Raw genomic sequence first — 14857 nt, forward strand, 5'->3', positions numbered from 1 at the left:
ACTATTCCAACTTTTTAAAAATTTCAATTCCACCTATTCCCACTTGCAAATAACAATAGAATTTTAGATAGTTAATTTGTTTTGCGGTGATTAGACTAATTACATATGCTCTTTAGATTTACCTGTATTTAATACATTTTAAGACAGACAATAATAAAAACATAGATCAATGAGAAAATATAATTTATTTTGGATTTTTGAAATAACAATGTCTTACACCTTAATATCTTAATTTAAGATAAAAAAAAAATATTGAAAAAAGCATTCAGATAGGTGGGTTTTCGAGAGAAAAAATTAACGGAGAAAAAAATATAATTTAATTCTATTAAAAATCGATTTTTCAAAAAAATTTCATTTGTAATTTAATAAATACCTGTCCTCTATTCCAATAGGTTTTTATTAATCATTGTTTGTACAGTAATTATAATTATGTTTCCATAGTTAATTATTTGTTTACACAAAAATTCCACCTATTCCCACCCACAATCATCTTTTTCTACCTGATTTTCAAGAAGTGGGAATAGGTAGAATGAACCACTTTGGGAGATTGCATACATTAAGAGAGTTTTTTTGGACGGAAAATTAGTTTTTACGAACATTATTTTCAACTACATATTATTCATTGAAAACGGATTAAAGGTACTTGGACACAGATTTGAAGTTAATTTTTTCTGTATAATATCTTGAATTATATATTTCAATGGCATTTTCACACAAAAATTAAGTAAAAATCTTATTTCATTTAAAATTTACTGAAACTTTTAATTTTTTGGCGGGTTTGATTGACACATCTTTTCACTTTCACAAATTTTAACTTTATCCTTAATCCTTAGGAAAATGCCAATCTTGTTGTGTATTAATGAGAAAAATTAAAACTTAAATCCAGAAGAATAATTTTATTCACAGTAGAAATGTTAGAAAGCAAAACTCCTTCACAAGTATTGTCATTCAATTGTGTACAGAGTTTATCAAATCGAGCATACTCGTGTAATGTACACAGTTTTGTAAACAGGGCGAAAGCTCTGTTATTGTTTGGTGTTTTGGGGCAGTTTACGCTTTATAAACCGCGAAGCGGTTTATAAAAAAGCGTAAACTGTTCCAACCCAGTTTATACCGTATAAAATGGGTAGCTATTAAATTCATTCCTTATAATTTAATTTTCATTCATTTGATGTAAAAAAAAACGATGATTGTACAAACAAAATGACTTCAATTTGTACAAAATTTGAATGTAACGTCAGCGGATTGATACGTTTCTGACGCAATTCATTGTGACGTAGGCAACCCATTTTATACAATATAAAAGAATTTTTTTATCCAATCAAATACAACGTTACAACCAGAATTAAATTATTGACAAATGCACATCATGTAATGACAAAAGCACATCACATAATTACAATTAAGCTCATCATATACTGATGAAAGCACATCACATAATTATGAATGCACATCATTAATTCAATTTTCTCATGATAAGACTGTCCAGGCGTTCCATAGTGAGGCATATTTATGGAACGCCATCACTGCCTTATAGCATACAACTATGCATTTTTTATGTCAATTTATCATTACAAGATGTGAACATATCTTTACGTTATGTCATTTTTTATGATATGATGTGAAAATATCTTACATGTAATATCATGTCAATGCTGCATTACATGAAGTAAATACATTCTTTTATTATGTCAGCACTTCATAACTTGAAGTAAAAAATCCATTTTGTTAAGTGACTATGTGTTTAAATTGTGTTAAACTTTATTACGTGAAATGATTTTTTTTTTTTTACATCATTTCATTTTTTTAATATGCGAGGTCAAATTGCATTCATGTCAGTGCTTTATTTAGCTGCAGATCTGTAGCTCTCCGAAAAAAATATTGATAGACCGGAGAGCTACAGTGCCACCCATTGAAAAAACTGTATATTTATCGCGCACAAAAAAGTGTGCTCGATTCTCGATTTATTTCTCCACGTTTTTAAATCTGTAATCTCAAAATATTACTAACCGTGCGTTCCTAACATATTTTTTCACTGTTTGCACAACCAAACATTCCTCATAATTGTTGTTAATAGTCCTCCTGACCCTGATATTGTAATCATCAAACATTTCGCTTATTTATACTGCCATTTTGGTTTCAAAGATAATTCGGTCCAATATGCTTCGTTCAGATGTTAACTACGCGAATACTTGATAGAGGAGAAAGGATTTTTTCGAAATATTCCGTTTTTGCAATTGAGGTTAGAATTTTGACGAATTAATCAAGAACCGAGCGCACTTTTTTTTGCGCAATAAATATACAGTTTTTTCAATGGGTGGCCACTGTAGCTCTCCGGTCTATAAATATATTTTTTCGGAGAGCTACAGATCTCTAGCTATGCTTTATTACGTGGTGTAAAAAGTATATAACATAATGTGAACATATCTTTATATTATATGAACACTTTATTACATTATGTCAAAACTCCATTCCGTGATGTGGATATATTATTAAGTTATGTCAACGTTTTCTTATGTGATTTAAAAACATCTTTATATTGTGTTAACTCTTCATCATGTTGATTCCAAAAGTTCATTATCTGAAGTAAAAATACATTTTAATTATCTCAAAGCTGTATATCTGGTATATAATGAATGTTGACGACCGTGTTTTAATTACTGGTAAGAGAAGGGCGGCTCCTCGTTGATTAGGACGAATTTCAGGCACATAATATCAGCCCCCCTCTTTTCCCATATACATGTATAAACCATAGAAAATGTAATGTTCATGGAAAGCACAGCCCCGTCCCCACTTTTTCCTTGAAGTATAGACCACTACGGGTAATGTAGTATACTTGAAAAAAAAATTAGGACTGTTTTTTTAGTAAAATTTTTTTTCTGGCTGGCCTCCTCTTTCAAAGAAGATGCTACGTCACTGGAATTAGTAATTTTTTAACCATTCCAGTGCCAGAATTCTATTACAAAAATCTATATATCAGTCTAAATCAGTTGAATATGCCATAGCAAGCATGCATGGGCACATATCAGTGGTGGATATGGGAATCTTGAACATGAAAGGGGGCGGTATATGGTTGGAGACCAAGACCAAGTGTGGGGAGCGAAGAAACTCCTAAAGTGTTTATACTACACAGGTACAGTCGAGGATGTTGTTTATAAGTGACAGGTACAGTCAGGGATGTAGAATAAAGTGTGTATACTACACAGGTACAGTCAAGGTTGTTGTTTATAAGTCACAGGTACATTCAGGGATGTAGTGTATAAAGTGTGTATACTACACAGGTACAGTCTAGGATGTTGTTTATAAGTCACAGGTACAGTCAGGGATGTAATATAAAGTGTTTATACTACACAGGTACAGTCGAGGATGTTGATTATAAGTCACAGGTACAGTCAGGGATGTTGTTTATAAGTAACAGGTACAGTCAGGGATGTAGTATAAAGTGTGTATACTACACAGGTACAGTCGGGGATGTTGTTTATAGTGACAGGTACAGTCAGGGATGTTGTTTATAAGACACAGGTACAGTCAGGGATGTTGTTTATAAGTCACAGGTACAGTCAGGGATGTAGTATAAAGTGTGTATACTACACAGGTACAGTCAGGGATGTTGTTTATAAGACAGAGGTACAGTCAGGGATGTTGTTTATAAGTAACAGGTACAGTCAGGGATGTAGAATAAAGTGTGTATACTACACAGGTACAGTCAAGGATGTTGTTTATAAGTCACAGGTACAGTCAGGGATGTTGTTTATAAGTCACAGGTACAGTCAGGGATGTAGTATAAAGTGTTTATACTACACAGGTACAGTCGAGGATGTTGTTTATAAGTGACAGGTACAGTCAGGGATGTTGTTTATAAGTGACAGGTACAGTCAGGGATGTTGTTTATAAGTCACAGGTACAGTCAGGGATGTTGTTTATAAGACACAGGTACAGTCAGAGATGTTGTTTATAAGACACAGGTACAGTCAGGGATGTAGTATAAAGTGTGTATACTACACAGGTACAGTCAGGAATGTTGTTTATAAGTCACAGGTACAGTCAGGGATGTAGTATAAATTGTGTATACTACACAGGTACAGTCAGGGATGTTGTTTATAAGTCACAGGTAAGTCACAGGTACAGTCAGGGATGTAGTATAAAGTGTGTATACTACACAGGTACAGTCAGGGATGTTGTTTATAAGTCACAGGTACAGTCAGGGATGTTGTTTATAAGACACGGGTACAGTCAGGGATGTAGTATAAAGTGTGTATACTACACAGGTACAGTCAGGGATGTTGTTTATAAGACACAGGTACAGTCAGGGATGTTGTTTATAAGTCACAGGTACAGTCAGGGATGTAGTATAAAGTGTGTATACTACACAGGTACAGTCAGGGATGTTGTTTATAAGTCACAGGTACAGTCAGGGATGTAGTTTATAAGTCACAGGTACAGTCAGGGATGTTGTTTATAAGACACAGGTTCAGTCGGGGATGTTGTTTATAAGACACAGGTACAGTCGGGGATGTTGTTTATAAGACACAGGTACAGTCAGGGATGTAGTATAAAGTGTGTATACTACACAGGTACAGTCAACGATGTTGTTTATAAGTCACAGGTACAGTCAGGGACGTTGTTTATAAGTGACAGGTACAGTCAGGGATGTAGTATAAAGTGTTTATACTACACAGGTACAGTCGAGGATGTTTTTTATAAGTGACAGGTACAGTCAGGGATGTTGTTTATAAGTCACAGGTACAGTCAGGGATGTAGTTTATAAGTCACAGGTACAGTCAGGGATGTTGTTTATAAGACACAGGTTCGGTCGGGGATGTTGTTTATAAGACACAGGTACAGTCAGGGATGTAGTATAAAGTGTGTATACTACACAGGTACAGTCAGGGATGTTGTTTATAAGACACAGGTACAGTCGGGGATGTTGTTTATAAGACACAGGTACAGTCAGGGATGTAGTATAAAGTGTGTATACTACACAGGTACAGTCAGGGATGCTGTTTATAAGTGAAAGGTACAGTCAGGGATGTAGTATAAAGTGTTTATACTACACAGGTACAGTCGAGGATGTTGTTTATAAGTGACAGGTACAGTCAGGGATGTTGTTTATAAGTCACAGGTACAGTCAGGGATGTAGTTTATAAGTCACAGGTTCAGTCGGGGATGTTGTTTATAAGACACAGGTACAGTCAGGAATGTAGTGTATAAAGTGTGTATACTACACAGGTACAGTCTAGGATGTTGTTTATAAGTCACAGGTACAGTCAGGGATGTAATATAAAGTGTTTATACTACACATACTGCCCTCTTTGAATTATTGCCTAACTATTTGGGGTAATGCGCCAGGTGCTGGCATAGATAGAGTTTTTAAATTGCAAAAAAGGGCAGCCCGTATTATACTAGATGTGGCTTATGATGCCCCTTCACTACCATTATTCGAAAAACTTGGATGGCTGACTATTTACGAGTTGATTGATTTTCATAAATATATATTACTGTACAAAACACTTCATGGTATGGCACCTACTTATTTAAGAGACTCTTTTGAATTTATTTCTTCTAGTAGTTATGCTCTACGATCTGAAACAAACTATGACCTTCATCTACCGAAATATCGAACAAATCAATTTAAAAATTCTTTTCATTATTCCGGTGTTCATTTATGAAACAAACTACCTTTGTACATACGTTTTTCACAGAATTTACACATATTTCGTAAAAATGTAGAAAAATTCATAATAACATGCCGCAGCTAAAATCTCCTGAAATCTATATGTACTTGTATTTTTACGTCATGTTGTATTATTTATTATTGTACAATGATTTCATTATTGTATTATTGTGAACATGCTTAGAGGGCCCCAAGGAAGACTAGTGCATTGCACTAATCGGGTCACCCTCTTAAAATAAAGTATTATTATTATTATTATTATTATTATTATTACAGGTACAGTCGAGGATGTTGATTATAAGTCACAGGTACAGTCAGGAATGTTGTTTATAAGTAACAGGTACAGTCAGGGATGTAATATAAAGTGTGTTTACTACACAGGTACAGTCGGGGATGTTGTTTATAGTGACAGGTACAGTCAGGGATGTTGTTTATAAGACACAGGTACAGTCAGGGATGTTGTTTATAAGAAACAGGTACAGTCAGGGATGTAGAATAAAGTGTGTATACTACACAGGTACAGTCAAGGATGTTGTTTATAAGTCACAGGTACAGTCAGGGATGTTGTTTATAAGTGACAGGTACAGTCAGGGATGTAGTATAAAGTGTTTATACTACACAGGTACAGTCGAGGATGTTGTTTATAAGTGACAGGTACAGTCAGGGATGTTGTTTATAAGTGACAGGTACTGTCAGGGATGTTGTTTATAAGTCACAGGTACAGTCAGGGATGTTGTTTATAAGACACAGGTACAGTCAGAGATGTTGTTTATAAGACACAGGTACAGTCAGGGATGTAGTATAAAGTGTGTATACTACACAGCTACAGTCAGGGATGTTGTTTATAAGTCACAGGTACAGTCAGGGATGTTGTTTATAAGACACAGGTACAGTCAGGGATGTAGTATAAAGTGTGTATACTACACAGGTACAGTCAGGGATGTTGTTTATAAGTCACAGGTACAGTCAGGGATGTTGTTTATAAGACACGGGTACAGTCAGGGATGTAGTATAAAGTGTGTATACTACACAGGTACAGTCAGGGATGTTGTTTATAAGTGACAGGTACAGTCAGGGATGTTGTTTATAAGTCACAGGTACAGTCAGGGATGTAGTATAAAGTGTGTATACTACACAAGTACAGTCAGGGATGTTGTTTATAAGTCACAGGTACAGTCAGGGATGTAGTTTATAAGTCACAGGTACAGTCAGGGATGTTGTTTATAAGACACAGGTTCAGTCGGGGATGTTGTTTATAAGACACAGGTACAGTCGGGGATGTTGTTTATAAGACACAGGTACAGTCAGGGATGTAGTATAAAGTGTGTATACTACACAGGTACAGTCAAGGATGTTGTTTATAAGTCACAGGTACAGTCAGGGATGTTGTTTATAAGTCACAGGAACAGTCAGGGATGTAGTATAAAGTGTTTATACTACACAGGTACAGTCGAGGATGTTGTTTATAAGTGACAGGTACAGTCAGGGATGTTGTTTATAAGTGACAGGTACTGTCAGGGATGTTGTTTATAAGTCACAGGTACAGTCAGGGATGTTGTTTGTAAGACACAGGTACAGTCAGAGATGTTGTTTAAAAGACACAGGTACAGTCAGGGATGTAGTATAAAGTGTGTATACTACACAGCTACAGTCAGGGATGTTGTTTATAAGTCACAGGTACAGTCAGGGATGTTGTTTATAAGACACAGGTACAGTCAGGGATGTTGTATAAAGTGTGTATACTACACAGGTACAGTCAGGGATGTTGTTTATAAGTCACAGGTACAGTCAGGGATGTTGTTTATAAGACACGGGTACAGTCAGGGATGTAGTATAAAGTGTGTATACTACACAGGTACAGTCAGGGATGTTGTTTATAAGTCACAGGTACAGTCAGGGATGTTGTTTATAAGTCACAGGTACAGTCAGGGATGTAGTATAAAGTGTGTATACTACACAGGTACAGTCAGGGATGTTGTTTATAAGTCACAGGTACAGTCAGGGATGTAGTTTATAAGTCACAGGTACAGTCAGGGATGTTGTTTATAAGACACAGGTACAGTCAGAGATGTTGTTTATAAGACACAGGTACAGTCAGGGATGTAGTATAAAGTGTGTATACTACACAGCTACAGTCAGGGATGTTGTTTATAAGTCACAGGTACAGTCAGGGATGTTGTTTATAAGACACAGGTACAGTCAGGGATGTAGTATAAAGTGTGTATACTACACAGGTACAGTCAGGGATGTTGTTTATAAGTCACAGGTACAGTCAGGGATGTTGTTTATAAGACACGGGTACAGTCAGGGATGTAGTATAAAGTGTGTATACTACACAGGTACAGTCAGGGATGTTGTTTATAAGTCACAGGTACAGTCAGGGATGTAGTTTATAAGTCACAGGTACAGTCAGGGATGTTGTTTATAAGACACAGGTTCAGTCGGGGATGTTGTTTATAAGACACAGGTACAGTCGGGGATGTTGTTTATAAGACACAGGTACAGTCAGGGATGTAGTATAAAGTGTGTATACTACACAGGTACAGTCAAGGATGTTGTTTATAAGTCACAGGTACAGTCAGGGATGTTGTTTATAAGTGACAGGTACAGTCAGGGATGTAGTATAAAGTGTTTATACTACACAGGTACAGTCGAGGATGTTGTTTATAAGTGACAGGTACAGTCAGGGATGTTGTTTATAAGTGACAGGTACTGTCAGGGATGTTGTTTATAAGTCACAGGTACAGTCAGGGATGTTGTTTATAAGACACAGGTACAGTCAGAGATGTTGTTTATAAGACACAGGTACAGTCAGGGATGTAGTATAAAGTGTGTATACTACACAGCTACAGTCAGGGATGTTGTTTATAAGTCACAGGTACAGTCAGGGATGTTGTTTATAAGACACAGGTACAGTCAGGGATGTAGTATAAAGTGTGTATACTACACAGGTACAGTCAGGGATGTTGTTTATAAGTCACAGGTACAGTCAGGGATGTTGTTTATAAGACACGGGTACAGTCAGGGATGTAGTATAAAGTGTGTATACTACACAGGTACAGTCAGGGATGTTGTTTATAAGACACAGGTACAGTCAGGGATGTTGTTTATAAGTCACAGGTACAGTCAGGGATGTAGTATAAAGTGTGTATACTACACAGGTACAGTCAGGGATGTTGTTTATAAGTCACAGGTACAGTCAGGGATGTAGTTTATAAGTCACAGGTACAGTCAGGGATGTTGTTTATAAGACACAGGTTCAGTCGGGGATGTTGTTTATAAGACACAGGTACAGTCGGGGATGTTGTTTATAAGACACAGGTACAGTCAGGGATGTAGTATAAAGTGTGTATACTACACAGGTACAGTCAGGGATGTTGTTTATAAGTGACAGGTACAGTCAGGGATATAGTATAAAGTGTTTATACTACACAGGTACAGTCGAGGATGTTGTTTATTAGTGACAGGTACAGTCAGGGATGTTGTTTATAAGTGACAGGTACAGTCAGGGATGTTGTTTATAAGACACAGGTTCAGTCGGGGATGTTGTTTATAAGACACAGGTACAGTCAGGGATGTTGTTTATAAGACACAGGTTCAGTCGGGGATGTTGTTTATAAGTCACAGGTACAGTCAGGGATGTTGTTTATAAGACACAGGTACAGTCAGGGATGTTGTTTATAAGACACAGGTTCAGTCGGGGATGTTGTTTATAAGACACAGGTACAGTCAGGGATGTTGTTTATAAGACACAGGTACAGTCAGGGATGTGGTATAAAGTGAATATACTACACAGGTACTGTCAGGTATGTTGTTTATAAGACACAGGTACAGTCGGGGATGTTGTTTATAAGTCACAGGTACAGTCAGGGATGTTGTTTATAAGATACAGGTACAGTCAGGGATGTTGTTTATAAGACACAGGTACAGTCAGGGATGTAGTATAAAGTGAATATACTACACAGGTACCGTCAGGGATATTGTTTATAAGACACAGGTACAGTCGGGGATGTTGTTTATAAGACACAGGTACAGTCAGGGAAGTTGATTATAAGACACAGTTTCAGTCCGGGATGTTGTTTATAAGTGACAAGTACAGTCAGTGATGTAGTATAATATAAAGTGTGTATACTACACAGGTACAGTCAGGGATGTTGTTTACAAGACACAGGTACAGTCGGGGATGTTGTTTATAAGACACAGGTACAGTCAGGGATGTTGTTTGTAAGAAACAGGTACAGTCAGAGATGTTGTTTATAAGTGACAGGGACAGTCTCAGTCAGAGATGTTGTTTATAAGGTACAGGCACAGTCAGAGATGTTGTTTATAAGGCACAGGTACAGTCAGGGATGTTGTTTATAAGACACAGGTACAGTCAGAGATGTTGTTTATAAGGTACAGGCACAGTCAGAGATGTTGTTTATAAGGTACAGGCACAGTCATAGATGTTGTTTATAAGACACAGGTACAGTCAGAGATGTTGTTTATATGGTACAGGCACAGTCAGAGATGTTGTTTATAAGGCACAGGAACAGTCAGAGATGTTGTTTATAAGGCACAGGTACAGTCAGGGATGTTGTTTACTCAGTATAAGTCACAGTTACAGTCAGGGATGTAGAATATAGTGTGTATACTACACAGGTACAGTCATTATAAAGCACCACATTTCCATTAATATGAACTTTAATAATTTTGCTACCATACCTGTATATTTCAGGTATCTGCAATCATACCGGTAATCGACCTAGCGACCGAGCAAGAGGTCAATGGTAGGTCCATGTATTTTTTAAAGAATTTATTTCTAACTTATCTTTACAACTTTGCAACCTGTGGCCTAGTAAATATCGTGTACTTTGTAAATTTATAACTAAATAATAGTTTTGACAGGAGTTTCATTTCAATTCATTGGAGGCTTTTCCCGGGGTGCATTTGAGATGCTTACCGGTATTTTTAAAAAACATTGAAAACGCATGTATGAGCCTTATTCTACCTGCATATATACAAGATTTAAGTTACACAAGATTCTATCAAGCATTTTATATGTTTTAGTTGACACTACTTGCGTGGTTTATGATTCATCATTAGCATTGAGCACGTATAGGATATTCAAATCTTTCCCCCAGCTCCCCCCACCTAAATGATATATCTAGTTCATATTGATCTCTGATCACAGATTTAAAGCTATAATTTTACATCTGTAAAAAGATCCTTCAGTCAAAACTGCTGACCTCGTTTGTCTCGGTATCTTATAAACATTGATATTTTGACATGCGCGGATCTGGAGCCCCCCCCCCCCAACCCCTTAGAATTTGCAGAGTAAATGTGACTTTAGAACCACCCCCTAAAAAACGCAGACCCTCCTCAAAAACACATTATTATCTATTTGAAATTGGTATGACTTGGAAAGTCTCCGTATGAAGTTTTAAAAGTCAAAGACTATCAGTGAATTATAAGGACCACATCCCTGGCAGGGTTTTAATAGTGGATGCTGTTAATCAATTTCGGTTGTTGAAAAAAATGTGTTTGCACGGCACATGTCAGTCGCAGTTGCTGTTTAAAAAAATCACAGATACAAGTACAGTCCTAGATATAAAGTGTGGCCTAGATGTTACTTTTTAGAGATATCAGCGATCCATACAATAGATAGGTAAAGTCAAGTTTATACTTAATTTCCTCGATATAAATTATGTACTTCACTTAGCCATTTATTACTAATCATTTGGCGATCATAGCCTTTCTTAAAGAATATTTAATTCACAGTGGGGAATTCAGCAATTTCGTAGCGGTTCCCCCCGGGGGGGGGGGGGGGGGGGGGCAATAAAAGGTAGAAAGGTAAGTGATCTGGGCGCTGCACTGAAGCCCCAATTAGTTCTAGAGCAAGGCCCTGGTGGGGGTCCGGGGGAGGAACCCCATGAAGCTGACAAACTTTACAAATAAGAGGTGTTTTCCTTGATTTTAGGATAAAAGACATATATATATATATATATATATAAGTTTTACATACAAAAAATTCAAACAGAACGGGGGGAGGGGGGGCATGTCCGGCGCGCCGGCCCTGGATCCGCCTTTGATTAAAATCAGAAATATCCTATATACATTACCTATTTTTCATTCAAAATAATTTGTAATTAACTACATATACTCTGCGTTGATGGCGTATCAATCCGGAAATTTTTGCTCTGACTATTAGTGAACAGGTACAGTCGCAAACTCCATACAGTGTCAATTCTCCGGGACTACTTTCCCTACGAATAATGATATGGAGTTGTAGCGTAACGTAATACTGAGCTGTCTGGAGCTTGGTACAGTCGTGGATGTCCGGTACCAGCAGTGCCGAGTACAGTCGCGGATGTAGGCTGACAGACCCCACTCATGTAGGGTCTGCGTACACTAAAGTGGGCGTGGTTTATAGAGCCCATATCAAAATATTTATGCAGTCAGCTGTTCAAAGAATGCAAGTTCATTATGCAGATGTTATGATTCTGTGATTATTTACCTCATTTATAGATAAACACATTATGACTTTTCTAAAATTTTGTTCATATAAATTAATATTAACTGTTTTCATTTGATATAATTATGTCTTTGTTTTCTTTTTTAATCATTATTTATATTTCTTGATTTTCCTTTGTTTTGATATATTTTTTTCCCTTTTGAAAAATTGCAAGGCATTTCATGAAGAAAACATGGAATTTTATATGTGAACAAAGCACTGTGTAAACATTCGATATGCATATACAGCATTTTAAGGTTCATATAACTACTGTACATGCTTACCATAAACTAAATTCAAATATATGTCAGATTGAATAATGCATATGCATATATCATGTATATACATGTGCTACATACTTTCAAAGAATAAAAGACAAGCTTTGATTATGATTTAGCTCAATGGATTTCAATATTTTCTTTGTGCATATTGGCTGAGATATGAAGTGAAGATACATGCAGATTAAAAGTAGTAATCCTCTGGAAAATGTATATTGAGGAGACTGAAGACAACAACTAATGTAGAATTGATGCACTGACAATAATCAGGGTTATTTTTCAAAATATTTTTCCTCTTGAGTAGCCAAGTCCACATGTACATGTTCCACACCATCATGTTCACAAACGTCAAAGTCCTGTATTACGTTATATATCAAAAATACCATTTGAAGTTTTTATATAGCTGAAATTTATTGTATAAATTAACAAATAGAGCATCTGATTCTTTTGCTTTCCTAATAATGCTGCAAATAAATCCGAACTTTGTTTTCAGTTTCTTTTATTCATTTTTATTATATATTATTTGTCCAAATTTCTTTTCTTTTATTGAAATCGGTTTCATTTTGTCCTTGGTTGTTTTTATTTGTTTCCTGATCAATTTTCACTTGCAAGGAAGCTAAGTAAGCTTCTCCTATTGTTTCAGTGAGACCATGTACACCAGGGGGGACTGGTGCTTGTATTTGAGCCAAGTGCTTCCTTCTATGAGGAAAAATGATTCCCCACATAATTTTCAAATTGCTCTTAAAGCTGCAGCTTGCACCACTGTTGAAAGTTCTAACTGCACATGAAACCAGGCTCTGGACATTGCAGCCATAATTTAGGCCTACTATACACATTAGCCCACTATCAAAAGCTTGATTTAAAGATGGTGCCACGTGTCAAATCTAATCAATGCCTCAAACATGGCATATACATGTACCCCAGAGGTTAGAGGGTATTCATTCTGAAGCAGTTGATGATGTACACATAAATTAAAAGAACATTGTATGAAATCAAAATTTTAATGTCCCATTCAGCAAACAATTCCATATCAGAACATCTTAGAATCTCAGAATCAAAATACAATGACAGAAAATGATGTTATACTAGTATTCAGTATTGAACATATTTTGGTAAATAGTAATGGAAGTAAAACATGTCTTGTTTTGTGGAATCTCTCAATCAAAATACAATGACAACAAATGATGTTATATATTCAGTATTGAACACATTTTGGTAAATAGTAATGGAAATAAAATATTTTTGTTTCATTTCCTACCACTTTCCAGGTACAAATTAATTCTTTCTATATGGTAGTTATCTCGACACTAAATGAACAAATCGCACCTCAAAGCACCGGTCAAACCTATTTGATCCATTATCTGATAATATCTGTAATATTCACGGAAGAATTTTAGTTTATAGCTGTCATTCACAAGAGTTAAATGTTTAAAATTTGTAATCAAGTCGGCACTTGGACAAATAATTTCTAATAGCCCATACACAGGAACAAATTTGGGGTCTATGACTTTCCTGTCAGGAGAAGTTACCAGATCAAAACATGAGGGATTGTTGACTAAACCTGCTTTAAGACATTGTTTTCTGCTATACCAGTATATGCTTCTGTTCATGTTTAAGTCCAAATTTAATGCTACTGTTTAAATTTGTTACTTTTTAATAATGCGCCAGCCAAAGTTTCAAAATCTTTTTTCCGTGAACAAAATCTTTTAAATGTAGATGAAGTATTAAATTCTCTGTTTTCTTGTTTAATTCCAGTGGGGATTTTAAGGCTGTTCAACTGTATTTTGTTTGATGTCAGGATCGGTTTTTGACACGTTTATTAAGTCAATCATAAACATTTTGTTCATCCAGACTCAGAACTGTATTAAAAATTGATCAAGTATAGGTAAGGCCATAAAAAATTAATTTCTTGGATCTCATGCCCTCCCTCATCTCTTCCAAGGGTGCCTCGTTGACCCTTTTTATTGCTAAATCAATAAAAAGTAAAAAAAAAAAAATGCCTCCCTCCCTTATCATATTTCCTAAAAAAAAAGGCCTGAGAACCAAGGAATTAATTTTGCATGGCCTAAATTTTAATCAGGAAAAGTAGGAAAAGCAGGATGGTTTATAATTCTCATCAATTTTTTGGGCTGATATGAAAAAAGGGAACCTCTGGGCACTGGTCCCACTTTTGATTCAATGGTCTCAATGGAATTAATTTTGGAGGAAGTGGCAGTATGGTTTTAAATTGAGCATCTTTGATGGATCTTACATGTATATAGTGTAGATCAAAATTTTGATATAGTGTTTTGATATAGTGTAGATCCAAGTTTGTTCAAATATCTTTCCTCTATAGCATATTGAAATATACACATGTAGGGGAGAGGGATTTGTCATACATGAAATAATATGCAAGCATCTTTAGGTAATGTA

The 14857-nt window shown here is 35.9% G+C and overlaps 1 protein-coding gene across 1 annotated transcript in view; it reads right to left on the minus strand.

Annotated features, from left to right (window-relative positions):
* LOC134275821 (uncharacterized) overlaps positions 1-14857 on the minus strand; it is a 104160-nt gene that overhangs the window by 75749 nt on the left and 13554 nt on the right. The gene's annotated exons all lie outside the window — the stretch shown is intronic.

The sequence above is a fragment of the Saccostrea cucullata genome, unplaced genomic scaffold (assembly GCF_032062105.1).
Source record: "Saccostrea cucullata isolate Sc308-1 unplaced genomic scaffold, CSIRO_AGI_Scuc_v1 ctg1310, whole genome shotgun sequence".
Taxonomy (NCBI): Eukaryota; Metazoa; Mollusca; class Bivalvia; order Ostreida; family Ostreidae; genus Saccostrea; species Saccostrea cuccullata.